General features: G+C 43.9%; 1 long non-coding RNA gene across 2 annotated transcripts; it reads right to left on the bottom strand.

Moving 5' to 3' along the window:
- Positions 1–876: 876 nt before the first annotated feature.
- LOC135184707 (uncharacterized) lies at positions 877–9,790 on the bottom strand. 2 transcript variants are annotated; one of them, XR_010306133.1, is made up of 4 exons: positions 9,593–9,790; positions 7,292–7,384; positions 6,603–6,707; positions 877–1,195 (listed from the first exon to the last, which is right to left on the bottom strand). It is a non-coding gene; the product is annotated as an uncharacterized LOC135184707 (long non-coding RNA). The 2 variants fall into 2 exon arrangements; XR_010306132.1 differs by having other exon boundaries at positions 9,570–9,790.
- Positions 9,791–10,867: the final 1,077 nt, after the last annotated feature.

The raw sequence follows: 10,867 nt of genomic DNA on the forward strand, positions 1-10,867 counted from the left end.
CCATCAGCTTGACCTCTCTTCTAATGCACAATCAGAAGCACACTTTTTTAAAGACATGTATGTGAGCCAGCACTGAACTCTGAAAATCAGATGATGACCTGCCCCATATAATTCTGAAGATACCTTTTAAACAGTAAGAAAAGCACGAGTTACAGCTGGGCTGCAGAAAATGTACTCTGGGAGATATCCAGCAAATACCATCAAATAGAAAACTTGAAATTCTCTTGAAGATTCCTGTAATAATTGTATCAAAAAGGCACAATGCACTCAGAATAGATGCTCATGGGGTGGAGCTTAACACTTAAATCAGCGAGAAACAAACACCAACACTTTCACCCATTATACACAATCTGAAAGCAGTGGGGAGTAGAGGGGAGGGAAACAACCACCTAAACAAATAACCCAGTTTCTAAGTATAGATCTGTATCAGTGAAACCAAAAATTGTTTTCTTATTGATCAGAATAAGGGAATAAAAAAGGGGGGGAAGGGGAAGGGGGAGGGAAGGGCAATTCATTTATTTTAAATATCAAATGCATTGCAGCAGCAGTATTCTATTTTTATGTCATTGCTTTTGATACTATGCAAAATACCATTTCCAATGCTGGTTTTCTAAAAACATAACCATTAGGATAGTTGTTACATATTTAATTTCATGCTCCACTCAGCATAAAGCAGTTGAGAGACTGCCAGCCAGAGCAAATTAAGCAACCGGTTAGATAATTTCCTGCTTAATTGAAAGCAGGTAGTTTTTAAAAGTAATAATTGATTTTGTTTCTAATGAGTGTGTAGCTATTTCTTTCTTTTTCTATTCCTGTTATCAAACACGATTGCACTAACCCTTTGTACACTGTTAATGACAAGCACAGGAGGCAGAGAACTGGAGAATAGTGTTTATTTATTGTTTTAGACTCCAATTGCAGCAAAAACAACCAGCAGACCTGCATTGCAATATCAGTCCTCCACTTCAAGATCATTGCTTCAAGATCTAATCCAGGTCAAAAGTTCTTACCTTCATGCTCTTCAAGGGCAAGAAGCGAGTCAGTAATCTCATCTTAGTTCAAAGCAAACAAGCATCAAATATCCTAGCAGACAACAACTGACCTTAGGAGAGAAAAAAACAGAGAGAGAATGTTCTGCAATCACTGCTGTCCTTCTGCTTTCAGGAATGGTCACTCCAAAAGAAAGCTGCAATGCCTAAAGACAACAGAGAAAGAACTCTTTGACTGAAACTGTTATATGATTTGATGAGAAAATACTTCACTCTCCAAGAGCAGTAAAAAAGCAGCTGTCACAAGTAGTTAATTCACTTGAAAATGTGAACTTAAAAAAAAAAAGAATAATTGTTCTATTAAAATGTTTGAACAAAATATTCCATTTTCTGATCTAAAGAAAAAAATATTAAGATGACTGTGTCCATCTTTTTTTTTTCCTCCTTTTTTCTTCCACTTCTTTGGAAATTAACAAAAGGAAAAGCACTTTCTAATATGTGTAGGAAGCATTCCTGCAAGCTTTGTATTACAATCCAATGTTTTGACAAGTTAATGTAAGAAACAGTCAGATTCCAGTCTGACTCATTTTAGTCTCCATCCTCATAACTGCTGAGTACCTGACTGCTTCCCTTCTACAAGTGTGTGTGTGCACATAATGTGTATATACATATATAAAGCAATCCCCTGGAGTGACACAAACCAACCCAGAGTCTAAAAAATCAGTAATACATGTATATAAAAATCAGGAGCAACAGCATCACATATAGACATGCAGACAGCAGATTTATAACCACCAAAACCACTGTCATCATTCTGCCAATGAAAAAACACAGTGGGTTTCAGGCTGGTAGGTATCTCCCATATTGATGTTACTGATTAGAGCACTGAGACAACTGAAACCTGCACCAAGTAAAGCAAGCAAGAATCTTGCAGCCTGTCATCTACGCATTACTGAAAGTATTATGTGCAGTTCTAAGCATTTAAATCTGGTACTTAGTATACAAATCCTTCTCCTGAATTTACAGTCTTACATGCAAAGGTTTAAAGAAAAACATTCTATCCTCACAGAACATAATAAAGAGGTATGGAGGGCTTCACAAGATTTGGGGTTATCTTCTTTAGTTTGTGGAAAGAAGGTACTTTAGCATTGGCTAGTATGACAAATGACAAAAGGGTTTTTTTGTTATCCACACTGACAAAACCTCAAAGCAGTTAATAATCTTAGCAGCAACACTATGATTTTTTCCCCTGAAAAATCATTGTTGCCAACCATAATGAATTCTTCTTTTATTTAAAGCTCATCAATACAGTAGAGTTTGCCTGATCAGGTGTTCAAGAAAAGACTGGATGAGGCACTTAGTGCCATGGTCTAGTTGACTGGACAGGGCTGGGTGCTAGGTTGGACTGGATGACCTTGGAGGTCTCTTCCACAAAATATAATTGAAAAAAACATAATGAAGGTAACCAACTACATAGTTTTTATGTTGGTATTTTAAATCTTCACTGGATATGGTCGTTCCCAGTAAAAAATAATGCAACATGGGTTAGCCAAACAACAACAAAAAGTCTGTATACATGCAATTAGATACCTGAGGGCTTAAAGAAAAAAAGATCACTTGCACCCTGGAGAATAGAAACACGTATTAAAGCAGAGACAAACAAAAACCTACTGAATAAAACCTGTGAAAAAAATATCTGCTTCACTTCCTGTCTCAAATAACAATATTTCTAATGAGCTCAGCATTGAAGGACTTGCAGCTACCTCTCTCAAGACAGGGCCATAGTTACTAGCTGCACCATGCTGCAGAGGCCACATTTCCCCATAGAATCACAGAAATCACAGAAACATTCAGGTTGGAAAAGATACTCAGGATCACCAAGTCCAACTGATATCCCTACTCTACAAGGTTTGTCCTAAGCCCTGTTCCCAAGCACCACATCCAAACAACTTTTAAACACATCCAGGGTTGGTGACTCAGCCACATCCCTGGGCAGCCCATTCCAATGCTTGAGCACTCTTCCTGGGAAAAAGACACCTTAAATATCAAGTCCAACCATTCTCTCTAACTTTACCAAGTCTGGTGCTGAGGCATGCACTTCATCACCACAAAGTGATTTCATCACTTTAAGTAACTGAAAAGATGAGGTCCTAGGTTCCCATTCCTCTTCAACCAAGAAGAAATCAATCCTGTATTTACCCAAATCAACTAAGTAGTTACTGAATGCTTATTTTCATTGCTACTTTCCTGCAGGATATCTCTCAGGGCAACCAAGTTAGCCTCTGCCCCAATGTTGCATGGAGTTCCTATCTATCCACCAACTGCTCAGTAGTTTTCTCTCAGGTGAAACAAAGGTTTGGAAACCTGTCAGGAGGATCAGTGTTCAGAGTCTGTGCCCAGAGGAACGGTTGGGTGGCATCAGACAGGTGTCAGGAGGGAGGTGTGTGTGTGTGTGTGTGCAGCTTGCCTGGCTTTTGGCTCTGCTTCACGTACAACACGACTAGGTTTTACTGACTTGTGCTGCAAGCCAGTTAGAAGGTACCAAATGTCCTGACAGACCAGAGGAAGAGGAAACTGATCTTGCAGGACTGAGTTTTAAACTCAGAATGTATTAAACTGCATGGTGTCATCCTTCCTCTGGGATTGACTCTTTGGCCAGGTTACAGATGTCTTCTCTCTTTTCAGTGTTTGTGAGTACCTTCATATTGTCACTGTCCTCTATCTTGGCCACCAAGACAGGAACTTCCAGTTGTGGGCAGTCCTAGACAGGCATCCATCACCATAAGGAATACATCTGCTAGGGGAATAGCCCCATTAACATCAGCAGCCAGTTTCCATGATTCAAGAGCCACAGATCTGGCTCTCACTATACATAAACTGCATCTGCAGTGGTGTTCATAACCTGGAGAAAAGGAGACCTGTAAGAGCCCTACAGGTAAGACTGGAAAAGGAAACTTCAAAGCCATGATGTGTCATCTCAACCCACTGACATTGACATACCAGCTTTATTCAGATGGACTAAACAAAATATACAGAATGGAATGTTGAGGTTAGAATCCTCAGCTCCCTGTTGCTGCTCATCCCAAGAAAAAGCACATCATTTAATAATGTCATTTTTTCATAGATATAATTACATTATTAGTAATAAAATTTTGGGGGGTTGGATATTTTATGGAGCCATATTTAATGCACACCTCACAAAGTGAGGTTACTACTGTTTAAGAAGCTAATATGAATCCTCTCATGACCAAGCCCACTTGTTGAGCAACCCTAGAGATGCAATAACATGTACTAAAAATGTGGGGTTTTTTTAGTTCTTAACCTAGTTTAAAGCCTGGGATACAACTCTCAGCTCTGGGCCTCCTTCCATCTCCTTACTCACAATCAACAATAAAGAAAAGATCTCAGATCCTGTCCATTTCATAGATTCTCTCCAGCACTACCTTCTCTCCAAAGCCACCTCACAAAACAGCATTCGCAGACTCCAGGGAGCCAGACACAAGTTTTATGTTTGTTGCACTGTGGTCAACCCTCTAAAACTACACATCTGACAAGCAAGATTTCCTCTGCATCCTGAAGCAAATACCTAAGGGCCTCAAAACTAGTGTCTTCCACCAAAAAAAGGCATTTTCCTTGCTACTCCTACAGGAATCACAGGTCTCAGGCAGAGAATGAAATAGCCCCAGAGATGTAGCTGGGGATGAGGCTTACTTGGTTTGTCAGTAGTCCTGCCACTGGGAAGCCATCAAGTCTTGAACTCATTTACCTTGGGAGAGAGGTATGTTTTCTCAGAGAACACTCCAATGGACCTTATAGCATAGGCTACCTGAAAAGACATCCTTTAGCCCTCCAATTTCTTGAACAGACAGAGAGGGCTTGTGATAATCCAATCCCACAAAAAAAAAACCACAAACAAGAGTAACTTTTGACTTGCTGGCACCCAGCATCCCTTGGCCTCTATGCAAAAATGACAAGAAAAACTGGTTCAGAGCAAGACAGCAAGTTTGTATACATTCCAGTTATCAGGAGCAAGAGCCATGACGCCCTAAAGATGAAAAGAAATGTCTGAGGCTAACTTAGCTGTCACTGTCAGGTAAGCATTTTGTAGTACTGACAAAGAAAGCATATTGAAGACTATTTGCAAATCAATAAACAGCTTCTAGCACATGAAAAGCTTTCAATATAATGATTTATTTTTACACCAAGGGATTGCTTCCTTCTTGGACAAAGCACATTCTATAGAGGCAACTGAAGACTATGTTCCCCAGATTTCTTTGTCAAGTCACTATCATCATCACAATACACAGCTAGTGCTGTTTTGGAAAGTGGGAATTGCTTCGATTTCAAATGGATGAGAAAAGCATAAAAAGCTTTGAACATGTCTCATGTTGGCCAACACCTCTTCACCAAAAGAAGTTTTCCAAGTTCAAAACTGACTGCCAAGGCAGCATACATGACATTTGCTATTTCGGTTCCTATGGGAGGGTCTAGAGAAGATCCTTATGGGTAAGAACTAATGTTAGACAATCTCTAGCCAAAGATTTCAGAGAATGTTTAAGGATTTACTTTTTGGAAGTACTGACAGTGGCCCTGATCCAGTAAAGCTCTAAAGACCATAATTTAAACACTTTGTTAGATCTGAAGTATAGCATGCAATGGAAAAGAACACAAATATCAGAAACAGAGTTAAAAGTTTAGTACTATAGTCATTTTTTTTCCTCTAGTAAATCTCACGTTCCCATGGATCTGCTCCCTTTCCCATAAGAAAAGCTACCAGGGAAGTGCTGGGGTATGGATCTACTCTTAAATACAACCCCCTTGTGCTATTGAGTCTCTCCATATAAACCTTCCTCTTAATGCTTTCAGTGATATTTTCTGCCTAATCACATTTTAGCTTATGCATCTACACATACAACATCAGATAAAGTCAATCTGCAGATACACCACAGGTGATGAGTTGCAGACCAAGAATGCTGAAGCAACAGAGACACCAGAGTAAGCTCCATGCAGAGCAAATTCAGGTCTGATTGAGCTCATTAGCTCAGGCTACATCCCAGACCACTGCAGATCCACAAGCATACCAGTACACTCATGCAGCATGGAAAATGAATGCATCTTGCAGAGCTTGCCCTGTTATCCTTATGCTATACTCTCAGGAGAGGCAGGCAGCAAAGTCCATATGGACTTGAAAGGCTCTGGGATGGAGCTTGCGCTATTAACCCCAGAATGAACTCTGAGTCTCCGGTTGGGCACAGCACAAATCCAGCATTGATCCAGGACTGTAACTGTGCTCAACTCTGTACACAGTGGAGGACAACATACAGGTTCCAAACAGCTGAGTCAGTACCTCCAGCTCAGCACCAGCCATGCTAATGCAGGGTCAGGCCTCTGTGTGGACACTGGCTATGCTGGGTTCCACTCCCAGCAATGGGAACACAGCACAGGCACACCCAAACAGGCCCAGATCTTGTTTGGCAAGACTTAATGCTTTAGTTCTATAGGGTAAGAAAGCAGCTGGACTGCATTCAGGCTTACATTCAGCACTAGGTGTTCCTGACTCACCCTGGCTCCTAATGAACTAAGGGGACATCACGGCAACATACTCTTACTCACATCAGTTTTTCACAGGGCTCTACCCAGCATCATTTACACCAGTTTTCCGTGTCTTCTTTGTACAAGATTCACCTCTGCAGTTGTGTTGAAACTAGGTGCAGCTTCCTAAGAAAATGCATCATAGAAAGGTAAGAGTGAAATGCAAAAACCTAAGACATAAAAGCATCACAACATCAATTAAAAAAAAACAAAAACAAAATCAGCATAACTCACTCCAAGAAAATGAGAATAAGGATAGCTGCACAGTGACTGCATTACACAGAAAGCATCTTTTTATCAAGATGCCAGCTACACCAGCTTGATTCTTTCATATCCGAAGCATTTGGTTGCAATGAGTTATAATTTGTTAGAACAATGTTAATAAACTAAAAGCACAAAGGGGCAATTACAATCACATTAAAGCATGCTGTAATTTTGGAAAATTAATGTTTCACCAAGCCTTCATTTTTACAGATAAACCGAATCAGAACTGTGCTGTTCCCACCCTGGGTTAACTAGTATCCCTGTTAAGCTTTTTAGAACCATATGGAAAGCTATCAATTTTTTTCTTAAGTAGGATTCTCATCACTTTGTTTAATACCACTACAAAGCACACAGGCTAATATTTACAGATTGGTTTCATGTAGGAATGGTGAGTCGACAAACTGCAAGGCAACAGGTAGTAACGATTGATTCTCAAAAGGAGCTACCTGCCAGAGGGCTGCACAGAAAAGCAGGAAGCTCTCTCCTTTCTGATCCCGTGGTTGACTCAGTGTCCCTTTGGGAAGTCACATGGGGCCAAACTGCAGTAATATTAACACTAAGTATGAGAAGTTTCTGAATCATGCATGCTGAAATAAAATAAATTAATCCCACAATTGACTTCAAAAGTCACAAGATCACAGGATCATAAAATCAAACAACACTTCGTGCTGCAAGAAACCCTTAGTGGTCATCTAGTCCACTCGCCCTGCAGTGAGCTGGGACATCTTCAACTAAATAGGATTACACAGAGCCCCTGTTTAAACTAACCTTGAATGCTACCACAGAATCATAGAATCAACCAGATTGGAAGAGACCTCCAAGATCATCCAGTCCAACCTAGCACCCAGCCCTAGCCAGTCAACTAGACCATGGCACTAAGTGCCCCATCCAGTCTTTTCTTGAACACCTCCAGGGACAGTGCCTCTACCACCTCCCTGGGCAGCCCATGCCAATGGCAAATCACTCTCTCTGTGAAGAACGAGCACAGCATCAGCTTCATATATCTATTGCTAAAGAAATCTCCCTTTATTATTATCATCTTTATTGATTATTATCTTTATTGATTCCAATGGCAAATCACACTCTCTGTGAAGAACTTCCTGCTAACATCCAGCCTATACCTACCCCAGCACAACTTGAGACTGTGTCCCCTTGTTCTATTGCTGGTTGCCTGGGAGAAGAGGCCACCCCCCACCTGGCTACAGCCTCCCTTCAGGTAGTTGTAGACAGTAATAAGATCACCCCTGAGCCTCCTCTTCTCCAGGCTAAACAACCTCAGCTCCCTCAGCCTCTCCTCATAGGTTTGTGTTCCAGGCCCTTCACCAGCTTTGTTGCCCTTCTCTGGACACGTTCCAGCACCTCAACATCTTTCTTGAATTGAGGGGCCCAGAACTAGAAGGGGCTTCTACCTTTCTGGGCAGCCCATTACAGTGCCTTAATCACCCTCACCATAAAAAAAATCCTCCATATATAGTCTAAATCTCCCCTCTTTTAGTGTAAAACCATCACTCCTTGTCCATCTACAACAGTTCCTGCTAAAAAGACTGTCCTGTCCTCCATCTTTCTTATAGGCTTCCTTAAAGTGCCAAAAGGCCACTGCATCATTACAGTGTAGGATCATTTTGTTTGTCTCATGGTGCTTCAGTCAGCTCAGACTACAAAGGTTACTAAATATAGCAACAAACCTATTTAATCAATACAAAGGGATGTTCACAAAGTCTGGCATTAGCCCTACGTTTTTCACAGAGACATCAAATATTTTGAGTTCCTCAGATGAATTTAGAATGCCTACAGCTTTCAAGCTCTCAAAAAGCTCCAGTGTAGACTTTCATGTACTTGACCACACTACTGGGACAAAAGTGGTTCATGCTTAGGCAGAAAAAGCAAAAAAATCTTCAAAAGTACTCAGCACACAGCAGTCTCCTACACTGTTTCCATGCAATCCTTCTGCTGCCATCTCCAAGAGGGTATCACACAACTACAGAGGTGCAGCGAAGAGCACCAGAATGATCAAAGTCACAATAGATTCCATACAGAAGAGATTAAAGGGACCTATTTCCTCTGGCACGAAAAAAAGCAAACTGGAGAGAGAATGTACAGATCGGCAAAATCAGGGATTGTGTCAAAAAGGTATCAAAGTTTTTTTTGCCTCCCAAGACACAGGAATCAGGAGGTACCAGTTCTACCTACCAGCTGACAGATTTTCAGAGCGACTGAAACAAAAGGCATTGTTTGTTCATGTAACGCCCATGGCCACAGACAACCGAGAATAAGAGCATTTGCACTTAAAGGTCCACGGGTATTTATTAAACACAATGGCCGCCACCTGCACGCCACAAGGCCTTTAACCACCCGGTGCTACAGACGGGCAACCAGGAACATGCCAGGCCAAATTCCTCGATGCTTTTGCTGGACAGGTCCGCCCTGCCATTTCTCGGGGGACGTCCTGGGGGACACCCTTACCACCACCCTACAAGAACCAGCTACCGGCTACAGACCAGCACTCCATCCCTGCCTCACAGCAAAGCGCTTTGCACCAAAACCCCACCCTCCCCTCTCTTTACTCTGGGTTCAAAACCTGCCCGAGACTACCACGACTTCCCCGAGGTACAACGGCCACCCACTCTTAAACCCTTCATCCTAGTGAACAGCAGCTGCCTCGTTTGCAGCTCGTTTCGCCCACCCGAGCGCCCCAGGACAAGCACACAACCGCAACTGCCCTACAGCATGTTCGAGCGGGGATTTACCCCATCCACTGGCTTAGAAACGGGAGGAGAGCCGCGGAACCGCCGTTGCCAGGGCGCGGTGGCGAGGGTAGGGGGTATAGGAGGGAGGATGCGCGCAGGCGCGCTCCCGCGGCCGGGCGGGCGGGCAGCTGGAAGTCATTGCCCGGAGATTGGCGTCCGCGTTGCCACGGCGACCGCCCCGGCGGCGCCAGCCGGGCCACAGTGTGAATGGGTGATGTCACACGCGCGGCGCCGGCCAGTCTGGGCCGGCCAGGCCAAGGCATCAGCTGGGCGGAGAGGCGGGAGCGGCGGGGGGAGGCCGGCGGGGAGGGAGGGGAAGGAGGAAGGGATCTGGCAGAGGCCCCGCGCTGAGCTGTGCGGGTCCTACCGCCACGCGCGGAGGGGGGTGGGGGGTGGGGACTCTGTCACGAGTGCGCCTCCGGGTGCGCTGTCACTGCTGCGGGTGGCGCTCCGGCGGGGGTGGCACCGCCGCTCGCTTCTTGGCCCCCACGCGGGACGGGGGCCGGGTGTTTGGCTTGGGACTCGCCAGCTCTCTATTGTCCCAGTGGAGATGCCTCTGTGTTCAGCCTGAGTTCTTTTGTGAGGCACTCAGAAAAGTTCCTTCCTGCAGGAACGAGGGCGCTTTTCACTGCGCTCCAGCAAGGTTCGCACTCCTTGCCAACGCTCCCAAACTTTCCGCATTCAGCCTCGAAGTTTCCCACTGCTTTCAGCAAGGAGATTCCCACACTGCAGAATACCTGACTACATTTCTAATTCAGCCGCTTTCAGCAAAGCAGCTTCTCGGAACTTGCCATGAACAGTTTGCTTCCCGCATGAAATTCACTACTTTCTCACTGCAGTTCTTCACGAGGGGCTACCTTCCCAGCTGAGTGACCTAGGCTCAGAATGGGAAAATCAAATCGGTCCTTCTTGTTGGTTATATAGAGCCTCTCCTTACATGAGTTTTGGTGGGCTCAGGGCAAAGGCCACTTGGCAAAAGCCAGCATAGCTGTTTTGTTACCCAGCGGGAGCTGTGGTTTAGGTTTAAATGTATATTTCTTCCCATCAAGACATTAAACTGTTGCAGAATGCGGGGGTCTGGGGGTGGGGGTGTTACAGTAAATGAAATGCCCCCCCCCCCCGCCCGCCCATCAGTCAGAAACTGCAGCTCCTTTGCATTGTATCTCATGGCACAGCACCTCTCGCTGCGGGCCTGGGTGCCTGCATACATGGGAGCTCTTCCAGGCTGAGGACATGGGAAAGTAGGTTTCTCTATGAGTAAAATCTTAGAGCATC

This window comes from Pogoniulus pusillus, chromosome 21 (assembly GCF_015220805.1).
Source record: "Pogoniulus pusillus isolate bPogPus1 chromosome 21, bPogPus1.pri, whole genome shotgun sequence".
In the NCBI taxonomy this organism is placed as follows: domain Eukaryota; kingdom Metazoa; phylum Chordata; class Aves; order Piciformes; family Lybiidae; genus Pogoniulus; species Pogoniulus pusillus.